This window comes from Sphaeramia orbicularis, chromosome 4, assembly GCF_902148855.1.
Source record: "Sphaeramia orbicularis chromosome 4, fSphaOr1.1, whole genome shotgun sequence".
Lineage (NCBI taxonomy): Eukaryota > Metazoa > Chordata > Actinopteri > Kurtiformes > Apogonidae > Sphaeramia > Sphaeramia orbicularis.
The window spans coordinates 15,892,241-15,911,392 of NC_043960.1; positions in this window are offsets into that span (position 1 = coordinate 15,892,241).

Here is a 19,152-nt window from a genome sequence, read left to right on the forward strand (position 1 = left end):
TTTTTTGTTTTTTACACTAAAACAAACAGAAGAATTTGTGGTTTTCATTATTTATAGGTTATTATGATAGTATTTTACTGGTCTGATCCACTTTAGATGGAATTGACCTAAAATTATTTTGACATCCTTGATTGTTAACCCTTTCATGCATGAATTGTGAGAACCTTAGTCAAGATTTTTTTCTTCAGTGTTTTTATTCCTCCTTAAGCATGAAAAAAAAAACAATGTGATCAAGTTTTTTTTTCTATGGCGTTACAAAAATATCCATGCATTTAATTTTTGAAGTAAAGAAACATGTTTAAAACCCAATATCAGAAAGTGATATGAAAACAATGAAATAAAAACATTTTTAATGCTGCTAATCTGATGTCTTCTCACATTTTAACATATTCTAATGCTAGTAATTACTCACTTAATGGAGATAATATGCAAAAAAAACCTTCTTGTCTAACAAATAACAGTTGATTTACACTCAAACATGTTAGTGCAGATCAGGTTTATCAAGAACAGCAAAGTTACAGTAATGGTCTGAATGTCAGTGTACAGGATGGTGCATCAGTGTCCACTGTGTTGGCTGATATGGAACTAAAACAACAAAACCCATTAATATACAAGAGAACAGCTGGAGAATAACTGTCCACTGGAGTGACCTATGCATGAAAGGGTTAATATCTTCAGCGTAATTTTTGTGTTTCACTAATTCATCCCACGGGCCGGACTGGACCCATTGGCGGGCCGGTTTTGGCCCCCGGGCCGCATGTTTGACACCCCTGAGTTAGAAAAAATTTGACTTGTGAACTGACATAAAAGTAGTGCTGGGTCTTTATGGGTTAAATACTATCTTTCCTGAGCGTTATCACTGTCCCTTATAAAACATAATGTAACATATATGTCTGGTTTATGACTATCTGATATGATACGTGAAGCTGCGGTTTGAGAGTTTTTCGTCCTCGGTCTTTGTGAAGATTAGGACCACATTTCCACCCACAGTTCACCCTCAGTTCACAAATAGCACTGCTGGAATTAATTTGACACAATTTTCCCCTTTTACCTTTGCCTGAAAGGATCAGGTCACTCCTGAATTAAGTAAATAAAAAACATATTTTGTCACTTATATTGTGGGGTTGCATTCATAGTGAAGTATGTGGGTTGTTTGGGGATCTTTGTATATTTTTGTGTAGTGAACTTTATTTCTGCGATGTGTTCCTGCAAGTTTTAGCTGAACATGCTTTCATTTTAAGATAACAAAAAAAAAAAAGAAATCTAGTTTGTTTGAGTTTCTTTAAATAGTCACACTTATCACAGCTGAAACATGTTGACTCGTGTTAAAAATTATCACTAACTGTAACTTTAACCCATACAGACCCACACATCTACTAGTGACCAAAAGTATCCACTGATCTAAACTGTTTAATACCTGCTGATCCATTAATCCTATCAATACATAGAAATAATTGGTGTAAAATACAGTTTGTCATCTTTCATGGTCATCAGATATGACCCATTTGGACGTTCAGAGACTCCGTAGTTACCGTGGAAACACAGTCATCTTCTACAACATTGATTCACCAGTAAAACCCATGGAGTTGGATCAATGACAGTGTGTTTATGTTCAGTTAATGACGTTTTACTGAAAAAAATCATTTTTTCTTCAGTTTTCTCTGTTTTTGATATAATAACCCTCAACTTTAATCTGAATTTTTATGAACATGTACATGATCAGTGAGATAAATATAGGAAAATACCTGATTTTCACTGGAAAAATGCAAAGTACAGAGGATAATATTATAATAAACAGTGATAAATCAGTTAGTAAAGGTTAAATAGAGAAAAAAAAATCATATGGAAACTGAGACAAGAGTAGCACTGGGTCTTTATGGGTTGAAACCAACTGCTGATCTCTGCACCATTCTTTATTTTTTGTTATATTTAATATGTTAATCACACTTGAACATTTCATACTGAAAATCAGCTGCAAATGTTAACAGAAACTGTAAAGGAGAGCACACAGAGTCCAACAGTCAGTTTATCTCAGAGATCAGTATCAGATGAGTAAGAGTGTGTTGAATATAAAGAGTACACAGGATGTTCTCTGCTTTATACGCTTACTTTAATTTCACAATGCACACTGTAAACGATATCATTTCCTCACAAAGGTCAGGTTCACAGACTCTTTTTGAGTCATTGTATCCAACACTTCTGCCACATTTTCCAACTGTTTTTAGTTTCATGAAGAAATGTCTCACAAGAAGAAAAAAAAAAAAAAAAAAAAAAAAAGCATAGCTTTGCTGTAAAATGTAACATGTTGTTTCAACTTAAAAATATGAGTGAAAGGGCTGCCTTCAATTTTACACAAAAAGAACAAACACAGCTTGTTCTCCTGAAGTAACTCATGTTGTCTGGTGTCCTGTGTGCAGCTCTGTCTGTGTTTTATGCACACAGATCTGTTCGTTAGTGGAACTCTTTTAGTGGTTGTTCCAACTGAAAAGTTAAATTCAGTGGAATTAAAAGTTTACATGCATAATTATTATAAATAATAACAACAACTACTACTATTACTACTATTGTTACTATTACTACTATTACTATTACCACTACTATTACTATTATTACTATCACTACTAACACTATTACTACTATTATCATTACTAACACTATTACTGTTACTATTATTACTATTACAACTATTACCATTACTACTACTATTACTACTACTATTACTATTATTACTATTATTACTATCCCTACTAATACTATTACTACTATTACCATTACTAACACTATTACTATTACTACTACTATTACTATTATTACTGTTACTACTATTACTACTATTACCATTACTAACACCTTTACTATTACCACTACAATTACTATTATTACTATTACTATTATTACTATCACAACTATTACTATTGCTATTAATGCTATTACTACTACTACTACTATTACTATTTCTACTACTATTACTGTTACTCTTCTATTTCTATTATTATTATTATTACTACTATTACTATTATTCCTATTACTACTACTGCTATTGCTATTACTACTACTATTACTATTACTACTATTACTATTATTACTATCACTACTATTACTATTAATGCTATCACTACTACTACTATTACTCTTACTCTTACTTCTATTTCTGTTATTATTATTACTACTATTACTATTATTCCTATTACTACTACTACTATTGCTATTACTATTACTATTTCTACTACTACTACTACTATTACTATTACTACCACAACTATTACTATTACTACTATTACTACTACTATTACTACGATTATTATTTTGCTGCAGCAATTTCAGTTCAAAAAATACAAAGTTCCAAATCTTTTGTGCTTCTGTAATTTCAAACAGTTGAAGTTCATGCAGGTGAGGCACTTAACTCTTAAATGCATCGTGTGTGTGTGTGTGTGTGTGTGTGTGCTGTAAAATGAATTCCCAGCTTTGAAACAAGGTACAAAAGAGCGATGATGAGTTCATGATCAGGAAACTCACCTACCAGTTGTCCATGATGCATTCAAATGTTCCGTGACCAAAACGTGATGATGCAGGGCTTGACTCCGCCCACTCTTAAACTATCACTGAAGTTAAATTGACAAAATGTTTTGAGACCCCTAGACAAGGATTTTGAAGTTCGTACTTTTAACTTGTATTTTTGTGTTATCACAACAAGTCAAGTAATAAGTTTTTGTTGTTGTTCTAACACAAAATATGTTAACACAGCAATTCTATTTCACAGTGTTAAAGAAAACCAGTAAAAGTCTAATTTGTGATGCAGAAACGTGACTTCAACTACATTGTGTGTTGTTATAAACTAAAATCATGTCTGTTTTCAGTCGACGCCGGCAGGTACAGGCTTGGTCCTGTCAGGCTTTCACTGATACCGACTGTGATGGCAACTGCGAAACATACAGGTTAGGACACTTCAGCACCTGGTGACGGAGCCCTGTTGGAAGAACTTATCAGACTGTCGGATCATAAATGAATGAGTCATCATGTCACACCACAACAGATCGATTTCCTCTTGAACGGCTGTTTGGCTCAGCGGTGAGAAACTCATGATGACTGTAACTGAAAACAGATCACTCAGATAATAACGCACAAGAACACGCCTCTTGTAACAATACACTTCTATTTTCCCTTGACACATGAAACAGGTGAACTTCTGTGTGAGTTCTTGGCTAAACACATTTACATTGTTACAGAACAACAAACCATGAACAGATCACAGAGACGCAGCCAAGTTGGTCATTTTGTGGCCGTTTGTATTTTTAACTTCTGATTTTATATAAGATATGTATTAGGGCTGGCAAAATGAACACGTTAATGCAGATTAATTCATCATCATGATTAACCCTTTCATGCATATTGGGCACTACAGTGGACAGTTATTCAAAGCCGTTTCCTTGTATATTCATGGGTTTTATTGTTTTAGTTCCATGTCAGCCAATACACTGGACACTTATGCATCATCTCATACACTGACATTCAGACCATTACTGTAACTTTGCTGTTCTTGATAAACCTGATCAGCAGTGACATGTTTTAGTGTAAATCAGGGGTGTCAAACTCGTTTTAGTTCGGGGGCCACATTCAGCCTAATATGATATAAAGTGGGCCGGACCAGTAAAATAATATATATAATAGTATAAGAACTTTTGAGTGAAAAAAGTAAAGTTCTGTAATGAAAATGTTTAAATCCACGAACTGTACTTGAGCAAATATGAACAACCTGAAAATTCTAAGTGCAAAGTTAACAATATTACACCTTAGTTTATCATTTATACATGTGCTTCACAACGTACAGATCACAGTTTATCTACAAATACACAAAACCTTTAATAAAAGGGAGAATATTATTAAAATTCCACAGGTTATTCACATTTTTTCTGAAAGAATAGTCTGTAAATGTAAACATTTTTGTGAAATGTAACTTTTTTGTAAACACTAAAACAATGAGAAAATTAGCAGTTTTCATTATGTATAGGTTATTGTTAATGTTATTTTTTGCACTAAAACAAAGAAAAAAAAAAATTAAGTTAATTCTAGATTTTTTTTGGCTTAATTCAAGATTTTTTTTTACTTCATTGAAGATTTTTTTTTTGTTTTTTTTTTTGGCTTAATTCAAGATTTTTTGCTAAATTTGAGATTTTTTTGGGCTTAATTGAAGATTTTTTTTTTTTTTTTTACTTTATTTTACTGGTCTGATCCACTTTAGATAGAATTGACCTAAAATTATTCTAACATCTTTAATCGTTCATATCTTCAGTGTAATTTTTACATTTTACAATTTTAATTACATTATTTCAATTATTTCAATTACAATTTTTTTGCATTTTACAAATTCATCCCACGGGCCAGATTGAAGCCTTTGGCGGGCCGGATTTGGCTCCCGGGCCACATATTTGACACCTGTGGTGTAAATCAATTGTTATTTGTAAGACAAAAAGAGGTTTTTTTGCATATTATTTCAATGAAGTGAGTAATAACTAGCATTAGAATATGTTAAAATGTGAGAAAACATCAGATTAGCAGCATTAAAAATGTTTTTCTGTCATTGTTTTCATATCACTTTCTGATATTGGGTTTTAAACACATTTCTATACTTCAAAAATTAAATGCATGGACATTTTTGTAACTCCATGAAAAAAAAAAAAAAAAAAAAAAAAAAAAAAAAAAAACTCGGATCACATTATTTTTTTCATGCCTAAGGGGGAATAAAAACACCCAAGACAAAAAAAATCTAGACTATAGTTCTCATAATTGATGCATGAAAGGGTTAATCTGATTAAAAATTTTAACGCAATTAACTCATCTGCAGCGTAGAATGAATGCACGTTGGTTCTCTGAATGGAAATATGAGTACAAAAAAACAGACGGAACAGTCGAGCGATATAAAGTATTACACACACTCTGCAGGAAGGAGTTTTCTTTTTAACCGAAGCACTTCCAGTTTAAAATACCACATTAACTCAAAGCATATGTTAGTCGGGGGGTTCTGTTAGCACTTTGGCTAACTTGCTAGCTCGTGACAAACTCATTAAGTGCATCTATATTCCCTTCTTACTTGAGTCTGTTTGTTCATGCAAAATGAAACGCAATTGATACAAATGAAAAATGAATATTTAATTGTGAATAATTGAAATTAATTCACAGCAACCCTGTGATTAATCTGATTAAAACATTTTATCATTTGACAGCACTAATATTTATATAAAATATGCTCCTGAGATCTAGGAATGTATTTTTGTCTGCTGTAGGAGACAGGAGTTTCACTGTTTTATTAAAAAACATACACATTGACAGGATATTCCATAAAAAATGATAACACTTTATATGATATATAAGACACACATATTCATCATTCATTAGCTGCTTATTAACATGTATATTAGTAGCATGCTAGCTATTTAGTCATTATAAATCATTAAATAATACCTTATTCTGCAAAACTTTATTATACCTTTAGTGCAAATTTGTGTGAAAAAACTGTTATGACATGCTGTTTTCACTCAAGAAAATTACTTAACGTAAAAAAAAAAAAAGCATAACATTTTTCTTTCCTGGGTCTTAGGAGGATATCTGTGATATAATGCCTGTCACTAAACCACTAGAAATCCATAATTAGACTGCAAATGTTAGTATGATTTTCCATGTTTATCATTTGTACATTTTTAATTTCATTGCCAGTTGCAAACACAGAGGTCCTGTGATAATAGTAGTCCAAACGGGTAAACATCTCTGTGATCTGATGGGATCTGGGACATGTTTTGGGTCTGACATGCATTTATTCAGCCTACTTCTTTATAGAGGACTATGGGGGTTGTGCTGGTGGTGATGCATGTAAGTTTTGAAAGGGTTTTGAGAAGAAACTCAGGCGGTTCACGTCAGGATAGATGAATATTCACTGAAAGAACCAACTCAAAAAGTAGCATGATTAGATGGGTGGCACGACGACAGTCACAGTAAGGAACATTTTCTATCTTTCAGTACTTATCTGTAAGTGATGAACCTGCTCTTTGACATGAGAAGCATCAGAAACAGGGAATAATGTCAGTAAATCTGAGTAAAAACCACATTTGACTTGTCTAGTGTGAATATGCCACATGCATTGCAGATGTGCAAGGTTCATTTCCAAATTACTAGAGGTTCACAGGTTACACAAACCCTGCGTGAGTAGGATTTTAACCCTATAACGCCAAACGTATCATATTTGATACATGCCTTTTAAGCTCTCTACATGATCAGTGTGATTTTTCTTTTCTTGAAAAACCTGATGTATACAATTAGATACATACAATACACAGATAATCCAGCAGGGGGGAGGAATTCGTTCACCAGAGGCCTTTCCAGTGACACTACAAGATTGTTATTAATAAGGAAGGAGGCAGAACTTTGCATATTTTGAAAAGGAATTACCAATTTGTTAGACATGTTAGTGTTATATTGTGTTTTTGTTGGTTCAAAAATAATAACATTAACCTGTTTAACCCTGACCATATTTTCAGGGGAGAAATGCCTAAAAAGACATACCCAAAGTAAATGAAGAATTACTTCACAATAATAAGGTTCATATGGATGTTCTTGGTGTCTATGGACATTTAGAGACCTCACAGAATCTATTCCCATTGTCTAAAATATTGTATCTATTACTATGCCTGAGTAAACTGTAACAAAATAAAAGAGAAATTAGAATTTTTTATCCTCGCCTGTTTTTTTTCGGCTGGATTGACGATGATATGCATAAATTAATTGTTCGTGTCAGAGATTTTTAATCGCGTATATTTCACCCCACAAAGATTAAAAATCATGTTTGAACATTAAAGTTTGCACTAAAATACACTTTTGATGTACTTTTATTAACATTAGGGTCTAAATTTTGAGCAAAAGTTGAAAAAAACATCCTGTCCTGTCAATGTCCTGATTTATTATATTTTTATAGTAGATGAATATTAATATAATTTTTTAGGCCCGCCGGCAGGCCAATAGCATTGAGACCTGATGTATCAAATATGATACAAAATTGAAACTAACACATGGAAATTGATTTTTGAAAAAACATTTTTTGGTTGTTCAGAAGGACCAATAAAGGCTCCGGTTTCAAAGACCTGGAATTTTCTGTCAATGACTTAATGGTTCAGGCTTTACAGGGTTAAGATGTTAACATCAAAGCAGATTTATGTTTCTGTTGTAAATAGATTTATACCACTTCACAATATAACTATTCTTATAAATGCATATAAAGGATTTATTGATTAGTATAAGCAAACACTTTATAAATGGATGATAATATGTTATGTTAACATATCAGAAGAGCATAATCAGCTTATTAATGCATATCAGCTTCATTGGATACTTATTAAGCTGCTAATTTGACCAGTAATTATGACATATGATGATTTAACAAAATCCTACACTAAAGCATGTGTGTTTATTTACCACATGGCTCCTTTTTACCAGTTATAATGGTAGTTAACTCAGTGGTAAATAGTAAGTAAGCTCTGAAATTAAACAGAAGAGAAGAAAAGTGCAGGAGTGAGTTGAGTCAGATGAATAATATCTGTAAAACAATATGGAAACTATGTTATCACTCCTTTATTTCTGACTTCATAATAACTGAACTATAAAAATAATGTAAGTCCTCTATTAGGTGGACTTATTTGGCAGTGTACTGAAAAGTTTAGCTAGTCTAAAGGGCTCTTACGAGACAATTAAACTTCCTAAACCTGTTAATACCTCTGTAAAATGTAGTTATGGATGTTAAGAGGTATTTTGAGAAGGAAAAAAAAGCTGAATTGAGGTACTGTCTGTGTCTGCACAGACTTAAAGCTCGCTTAGTCTAAGTCTCTAAGTCTAAGAAAACGATGACAATAATCTTATTGTATAAAAAATACAGAAATAAACCATGACGTGCATTATTATTATTTATTTATTTATTTTTTTGTTTGAGGAGTTTCTGGTGTCATGCAATTCAGTAAAGATATCAGTAGCAGACTGACAGACAGTATTAAGACAATAACACCAACTGACTCACCTCATTGTTAAATAGAAATAACATTACAATGACATACAGTTGTGACAAAAAAAGAAAAAAAAATCTCTCTTGAAGATTTGTACAAAACATACACAAACTGTTCTATGGTTCTGTTATTAATTCACCTGCAACCTCTTAAAATTTGTATTAACCCATAAAGACTCAAACCACCACTGGTGACCAAAATTATCTAATGATCCAAAATGTTTACTAACTTCTGATTCACTAATCTTATCAATACATTTAAATAATTGGTGTAAAATACAGTTTGTCATCTGTTCATGGTCATCAGATATGACCCATTTGGACGTTCAGAGGCTGCGTAGTTACCGTGGAAACACCGTCATCTTCTACATTGATTCACCAGTAATTCAGCTATTTGTGGATGTGTGTGATGAAAACTATCTGGTGGTAAATATTAACCCATAAAGACACAAACAGCCACTTAAACCATACAGATGGAACTGTTTAATACCTGTTGATCCACTAATCCTATCAATACATGTAAATAATTGGTGCAAAATACAGTTTGTCAACTTTTCACAGTCATCAGATATGACCCATTTGGACGTTCAGGGGCTCCATAGTTACCGTGGAAACACCGTCATCTTCTACATTGATTCACCAGTAAAACCCATGGAGTTGGATCAGTGACAGTGGATGGACACACTTGGTTTATGTTCAGTTAATGATAGATTTTGCTGAAAAAGTCCCTTTTTCTTCAGTTTTCTCTTTTTCTGACATAAAAACCCTCAACTTTTATCTGTATTTTTATGACCATGTCCATGATCAGTGAATTAAATATAGGAAAATACCTGATTTTCACTGGAAAAATGCAAAATACAGAGGATAATATTATAATACATGGTGATATATCACTTAAGAAAGGTTAAATAAGTAACATTTTACTTTCCCACAAACCTGCTGTAAATAGCATTCTGGCCCAGAATATTAACCCCTAAAGACTCAAACATCCACCACTGACCAAAAGCATCCACTGATTTAAACTGTTTAATACCTGTTGATCCACTAATCCTATCAATACATGTAAATAATCGGTGTAAAATGCAGTTTGTCATCTTTTCATGGTCATCAGATATGACCCATTTGGACGTTCAGGGGCTCCGTAGTTACCATGGAAACACCGTCATCTTCTACATCATTGATTCACTAATAAAACCCATGGAGTTGGATCAATGACAGAGGATGGAGACATGTGTTTTTATTTTCAGTTATTGATATCTTTGCTGAAAAACTGACTTTTTCTTCAGTTTTCTCTGTTTCTGGTATAACCCTCAACTTTAATCTGAGCTTTTAGGAACATCTACATGTTCAGTGAATTAAATACAGGCAATACAAAGCAAATGCAGAGAATAACATAACAATGAATGGTGATAAATCACTAAAAAACGGTTTTATCATTTGGGAACTGCCACAAAAGTAGCACTTTATGGGTTAATATAGAAACAATGACTTTTAGAATGTATTCAGGTAAATGTAATGCCTTATAAACCACCGTCTTGATGCTGTACCTTTGACTCATTGTTTAGCATATGACAGTGGTCTGTTAGGGGCTGTAGTCATGGACACGGTCTAACATCCATTACCTTAAATAATGGAGTCAAACTATTTTTGTCTTCACCTGTAGAGAGAGACGTTACCAAACCGAGATATGACGCTATATCTGTGTGAGAAACCCTGATAAAACACCACCATAAACCTTGGATCAACACCATGAATCTGCTGCAGAGGTTGTCAACACGCTCCCAGTCAGTCCGGTATCCATAAAACATGAGGAGAACTGTGAGATGGTTTCTCTGTGGATAACCACGGACCCCCACTCCTCACGGGCCAAAAACCAGTTCATCCTTTTAACCCATAAAGACCCAGTGCTACTTTTGTGGCTGTTCCTAAATAAATTTTTCTCTCTATTTAACCTTCCTTAAGTGATTTATTACCATTTATTATAATATTATCCTTTGTATTTTGCATTTTTTCAGTGAAAATCATGTATCTTCTTGGCCCTTGAGGACATCTGAAATGACGACTTGATCTTTTTGTAGTCCTCACAGGTAAGCCAGAACTCAATATTCTCATCGCGATATTCACATTTTAGAAAGGTGTGAAAAGTAGCCAGTCCATCTTGAAGAAAACACAGAAATCATGCCACATATGAGACAGTTAAAACCACTTTTCAGCTTTTATTCTTATCCATAAAGATCCAGTGCTACTTTTGTGAAAGGTTCCCAAAGGAATTTTTCTCTCTATTTTAACCTTTCTTAGGTGGTTTATCACCATTTATTATCATTTTATCCACTGTATTTTCTGTTTTTTTTTCAGTTAAAATTATGCATTTCCAATATTTAATTCACTGATCATGTAGATGTTCATTAAAGCTCAGATTAAAGTTGAAGGATTTTGTCAGAAAAAGACAAAACTGAAGAAAAAGCGAGTTCTTCAGCAAAATATAGCATTACATGAATATAAACAAAGTGTCTCCATCCACTGTCATTGATCCAACTCCATGGGTTTTACTGGTGAGTCAATGTTGTAGAAGATGACGGTGTTTCCACTGTAACTATGGAGCCCCTGAACATCCAAATGGATCATATCTGATGACCGTGAAAAGTTGACAAACTGTATTTTGCACCAATTATTTACATGTATTGATAGGATTAGTGGATCAACAGGTATTAAACAGTTCCATTTGTATGGTTAAAGGGGCTGTTTGGGTCTTTATGGGTTAATATTCACCACCAGATGGTTTTCATCACACACATCCACAAATAGCTGAATTTCTAGGAAATATGTTCTGTATTATTGTCTGCTCTGGGTGTTGAACACACTGTGTTGCTACATCCCCTGAAGCATAATTTAGACAAAATTGCATTGTATAGCAGTATATTGCTATTGTAATGGTAAGATAACAGCACAGACACCATTATAACCCTGTTATAAAGTGTAGGCTTTTTCTGTAGCGGAAGTGAAGCCATTCTAAAGTTTGCACACTGTTGCCCATAATGTTGGAATAAAATAGTTTTTACTTCTTCTCATGAAATGATTGTAATAATGTGATTTATTCTTGATAAAATATTAACTGGGACTCCGTGTGTAACCAGGACATCTTTTCAAAGGTGATTACTGATGTGTATAAAGAGGAATAAAAACAGGAATGTGTCTGGAAATGAAATTATCCCAAATTTAGGGACAACAGTGTAGTTAATGTGTTTGTTTGAAGACATTTTTAGTGACATATGTAGTGATATTGTAGATATCTTTGCAGAATGTTGGCCCAATTTCCTTTGGACTAATAAACTTTGATAGAAAGACAACTGGAAATCCTCATAGGCTACTATAAATGTATAATGGCTAAAATTTACTTAGGGGGTCAAGTAAGTGGCCATTTTTGTCAAAAAAAAAAGTTGTAAGAAATGCATAGAACTGTGTTGAAATAATGCTAATACATTTGTGCACAGACTACTGATATTATTTGACAGTGGAAGCTATATTTTCAGAAATATTGGATTTTGAATAGCAATAGCATTTCCACAAATGATCCCTGTGCAAAAACTAGGATCACAATTATTTATTGTATAGTTTATCATCATACTAAAGAGTAAATAACAATATAGGATTGTTATTTCTTTATAAAAATGCTTATTATTAGAAAACTGTTGATTTAAAAAGTGACGTGTGACATTCTTAATGTATGTATTGGCGTAACATAAGCAGGATGGATCAGCACCATACTCCATATTGCAACCTGTAAAAATAAAACGTGATATGTAGGATATAATCTTGTAAGAAAAATTGGGGAATCTAAAGGAATAGAATATTTGTTTTTCAGGTAAAGTCAGTTAAAATATAACTTGGCCATTTGTGACATGAAAATATAGCATTAATTGTGATGAAATCGGACATTTTTGACCTGAAAACATAGTTCATATGACCATCAACATGTTGCAACAGAACTGAAATCCTGTACATTTGCATAACTTGCATTTACCAACACAAAGTTCCTTTGGGGATTCACTTATATTGATTTCTTATGCACAAAAACATAAATAAGACCTCTAAGCAAATTTTTCCCGATAAATAAAGTTGGACTGGATAAGAGGATACATCGATACCTACATATCGTCCATAACAAGCATATACTTATTTCTTCAACCTTGTGATTATGTGATTTTTCCTGTCACCCAGCACTTCCAAAGCACATAAAGAAGTACATAGAGTAAAAAGAAATGCTTTTTTTTGTCCTTGAACTAGTTTTCCAAGTAGCAAATATGTATTTTGCTTGATTTCACATTATGTTCACAACTGCAGAATTTCCCCTGATTGTCGGCAATATCCTTCTTTCATCAGGCTACTGTATCAGAGCAACATTCAGGATGTTTTCAGAGGTACTATTGTGACATTCATCTTACATAATAATGGGAAATCATGAGATATTTCATCAGACTATGTCTAACTGATTGGCAGGAAGTGTGATTTGTGAGATACGAATGCTAACCGCAGCAATAATGCAGTGCACACCCACTGTGGACCACATTTTCACTTTTGACTGATTCATAGAAAAGTGAGTGTACATCAGGGGGTGTCAGACTCATTTTAGTTCAGGGGCCACATTCAGCCCAATAGGATCTGAAGAGGGTCAGACCAGTGAAATAATAACAGTGGAAAAAGTACAATTACATGATGAAAATGTTTACCTCTGCAAAATTTCCTTAAAAATGTAAATAACATGAACAACCTGATAGAAAAATAATTGCACTCTTAACAATATCGTGCCTTGGCTTATCATTTACACATATGTATTACATATACACAGATCACAGTGGATCTACAAATGTACAAAACATTTAGTAACAGGCAGAATATTATTAAAATTGTACTTAATTCTCTTAAGACATTTAAGGTTGTTCATATTTTTTACGTCCTTCACATTTTTTGTGAAAGGATCGTTTGTAAAGTTGTCATTATTTATAGGTTATTATGATAGTATTTTAATGGTCTGATCCACTTGCAATCATATTGGAACCTGAACTAGAATAACTTTAACATCTTTGATTTTTAATATCTTCCATGTCATTTTTGCATTTTACAAATTCATCCCAGAGGAAAAAACGGACCCTTTAGCGGGCTATTGGCTCACGGGCCATATATTTGACACCTGTGGTCTACAGGAATAATAATAACTAGCGCATTGACCCATGGGGATCCACAGGTTCTCGATGTGGTAGTTTTTATGTTGTTGTGTACTCATTCATGCAGTAGCGCATTTGTCCAGCAGTCACCGCCAAACCGTTCTGGCCATAGCAACGTGAATGTAAGGCTATTGTAATTTAAAATTACTAATATCTCCAAAAATATTGGTCCTATCAATTTGCCATTTTTGCTAGTCTGTTCCTTGACCAAAAATCCATGAGTATGCCAAACTGCAGGAGTCAGCTCTTTCCAGATTTTGTGTGAATCCCAAGACACACACACACACAGAGGCCACTTGGCTTTCATAATGTAGATAACTAGAAAAGCACTCGGAGAGCACAAACCTCCACCGAGGCAAATCAATCCCCCCCCCCCCCCCCCCCACCTCCTGATCACCACCAAAATTTAATCATTTGTTCCCTATGCCAGTATTAACATTTCCTGAAAATTTCATCCATGTCCATCCATAACTTTTTGAGTTATCTTGCTAACAAACAAACAAACAAACAAACAAACAAACAAACAAACAGACCAACCCCAATGAAAACATAACTTCCGCCGTTCCTTGGCGGAGATGATAATAATAATAATAATAATAATAATAATAATAATAATAATAATAATAATAATAATAATAATAATAATAGTGGATTAGATTTATATACTGCTTTTCTATTAACATATATTCAAAGTGAGTACAATGGATTACTCATTACTCAATGGATTACTCATTATTCATTACTCATTCACTCAAACATGGCTGCAAATTTGCACCAAATACCCCTGCAACCACCACCAAACATTCTCACACCAGTTTGAGTGACACTGGTGGGTGAAGTATCTTATCCAAGGCAAGGCGACAGCACATGACTAGGACAGAGTGGGATTCAAACCGCCAACCCTTCAGCAAAGTTATTATCGTTAACGAAAACTAACGAAATGACAAAAACTAGAACTATAAAAACATTTCTGTTAACTGAAATAAATAAAAGCTATAATTAAATGAAAAAAAAAGATAACTAACTGAAACTGTATTGTGTGTTTACAAAACTAACTAAAACGTATAAAAATTCTGGATAAAATTCCCTTCGTTTTTGTCTTTGTCAATGTCAGACTGAAAGCAATTTATTTTCCTTAAGCAATTTTAGCTGCTGGCACCATATGATATTTAACGGTCCGTCACTTGTGGTCACTTGTGGTCCCCACTCTACCTGGAAACATGGAGACTAAAGTCGGGAGAAAGCAGCAGAGTCCTGTCTGGGATTTATTTGAATACGACGGCGAAGAAGACAAAAGATATGACAAAACTAAAACTAAACTAAAACTAAGCATTTAGAAAATAAGGAAAACTAATAAAAACTAGCAAACCTGCTCTAAAAACTAATGAAAACTAACTTAATTAGAGAAAAAAAAGTCAAAACTAAATAAAACTAAACTATAATGAAAAATCCAAAACTATTATAACCTTGCCCTTCGGTTAATGGATAACCCACTCTACCTCCTGAGCCACAGCCACCCACTTATGGGTTTCCAAAAAAAAAAAAAAAAATCTAAGGTTTCTATGTTTTTTTGGGCATGAATAAAAGGTGTTGTCTGTCAGGTATGGTACACATCATTTACTCTATGCTCACTCCTGGTACGTGTGTCTGTGCATGTGTGGGTTGTGTATTTGCCTGTCTTTAAGTGGGTAACCTTCTATCAAACCAAACACAGACTCATCCAACACATCTGACGCCAAGGACTGTACATGTGACTCAGGTAAATATAAATCCTTCAGTCACCAGATCAGTCACAATTCTTTCATCAGGAAGAAATATTTTCACTGAACTGAAAGGTTGTAAAACTGTCATCAGTGGCTCGCTTAAGGAAACTGTTTTTGCAAGGCAGATGAATAGTGATGGCCTAAAGCAGTTGTGGTCCCTGGAATAATTAAGCAACTGACTTCCTTCATGCTCAGGGTCAGTGAGAAAGTGCTGCAGTGGCAGTGGAAGGTGAAGGGAAACAGTTCTTCTTGTGATCTTGCTGATGTTTCACAAGGAATACCTAATCAGCCTGTGTGTGTCGGACCATGAATTCCTGTATTTGCTTGAGACAGCATTTACCTTCACACTAGAGGGAGACGTCTCACCTTGATGGCCGACAACAGGGGACGTTGTACGTGACTAAAGTGGGCTTATCTTGTATTTTAACTCTAAAGTCGTACATCTTTAAAACCGCAGCCATAATAAAAGCCAGTGGGCCTCACGGGAGAAACACTCACACAAACAAATGTGTTTCTAAATGCCACATATGAGTGCTTCAGGAGAACTTGCCACATGCATAATTTTTTTTTCCCCCCAGTGTTTTTAATTTTCTCTCAGTTATGAACACAATTTCCAAGAAGTTCAGGACTGTTGTAAGAACTGCATGTAATTAATGTGCTGTGAGTTTAGTTTTTTTTCCCACTCAGTTATTTACTTTGAGGTAATTTGCACAGGAAAATAAATGCTACTATTTAATTGGTTATGCGAGATGTTTTTGTTTTTTCATCTTTAAGCAGTTCCAAAGAAGTGTTTTTGCTTGACTTGGTTTTGTCTATGAATATGACTCAAATTAAAACACTTTTTTGTTTTCCTCTAGGACACAGGTGTCAAACATGCGGCCCGGGGGCCAAATCTGGCCCGCCAAAGGTTCCAATCCGGCCCGCAGGATGAAACTACAAAAATTAATCTGAACAGTCAAGGTTGTCAAAATCATTTTGGTTCAGGTTCCACATACAGACCAATGTGATCTACGGTAAAAACAACAGCACGATAAACCCATAAATAATGACAACTACAAATTTTCTTTGTGGAAAAATTATGTGGAAAAAATTCAAGTGAAAAAAAAAAAATAACATGACACTGTGAAAATATTTACATTTACAAAACTATTCTTTCACAATAAAATGCAAATAAATGCATAAATAAAAACAAAGATGAACAACCTGAAATTTGCAATTTGAACAATATTCTGCCTGTTACTAAATGTTTTGTGCATTTATAGATCCACTGTGATCTGTAGTTGTGTTAATAATAAGAGATGCAATGTTGTAGAAATTGTTCAAATTTTAGTTCCAAACTCCAAAATTTTCACAATATTCTGCCTGTTACCAAATGTTTATGTGACATTGTGTGTAATGCACATGTATAAATAATAAGTCGAGGCATAATATTGTTAAAATTGAACTAATTTTTCAAATGAAATTTCTGTTTTTTCAGGTTATTCACATCTTTTTGTAAAATGTAAATATTTGCATAATTTAATTGTTTTTTTTTTTGTACTAAAACAAAAAGAAAAACTTGGATTTGTCATTATTTATAGGTTTTTAAGTCATTATTTTACTGGTCTGGCCCGCTTGAGATCAAATTGGCCTGAATGTGGCCCCTGAACCAAAATGAGTTTGACACCCCTGCTCTAGGATAATCATTCTGGAGTGGAGTGTAATATCATATCTTTACATTTTTTAAATAGATATAGTCCCCTAAAGTTTAAGGTATATGCGCAAACACTCTGAATGATTAGTTTGTTTTGTCCTGTTATGAGAACCCATACACCAAACAATCGATGGTTGATGTTTGTCATAGAATAATAATAAAGTAAATAGTGTCAAATCTTGATGTTGGATTCTTGAAGTTCTATTATAATGACTTATAAATAATGACTACTCCAAATATTAGTCTTGTTTTAGTGCAAAAAAGTAAAATTACAGTATAAAAATCTTTACATTTATAAAATATCCTCTCTCAAAAAATGCAAAACTAGAATATTCATCATCAACGTGGTATTTCTTAAGAAAAATAAATGACACCTCAGCTTATCATTTACACATGTGCACATGTACATCTTACAGATTGCAGTGGATCCACAAAGACACAAAGTATTTAGTAACAAGTATCAGGAACTGAAAAATATAGTATTTAACTTCATGATCAAAACAATGACACCCATGATTGTTAATGTCTTCTGTGTGATTTTTGCGCTTTCAGAAAATCCAAAATTCATCCTGTGGGCCAGATCAGACCCTTTGGAGGGCTGGTTTTGACACCCCTGCTCTACATCTACAACACAGGTGTCAAACATAAGGCCCATGGGCCAAAACTGGCCCACCAACGGGTCCAATCTGGCCCACTGGATGAATTTACAAAATGCAAAAATCCCACAGAAGACAATTCAGATCAAGGGTGTCAACATCATTTTAGTTCAGGTTCCACATTCAGACCAATTCAATCAGTAAAATACTATCATAATAACAACCAACAAATAATGACAGCTGCAATTTTTTCTCTTTGTTTAAGTGTAAAAAAGTTAAAATATATAAAAAAGGTTTACATTTAAAAACTATCCTTTCACAAAATATCTGAATAACATGAACAAATATGAACAACTTGAAAGATTTTACAGAGATGTAAGTGTAATTTTACCAGTATTCTGCCTATTATTAAATGTTTTGTGTATTTGTAGATCCACTGTGACTGTAAGTTGTAATGTGCATATGTAAATAATAAACTGAGACAAAATATTCTTAAAATTGCACTTATTTTTCTTAAGAATTTTTTTTTTTCATAATTGTTCATGTTAATCCCATTTTTTAGAGGATACTCTGTCAATATAAACATTTTCGTAATGTAATTTTACATTTTTATCTCTGAAACTGTAGTGGGGCTCTTCTTACAATCTCCTCAATAATATGAGTAGTCGAAAATAAAGGATAAAGGACTTCCTTTAACTCTATAACATCAAACGTATCATGTTTGATACATGAGTTTTGAAGCCCTCTACGTGATCAGTGTGATATGTTTTTTTTTTTCTTGAAAAACCTGATGTATGCAATTAGATACATGCAATACACAGAAAATCCACCAAAATTT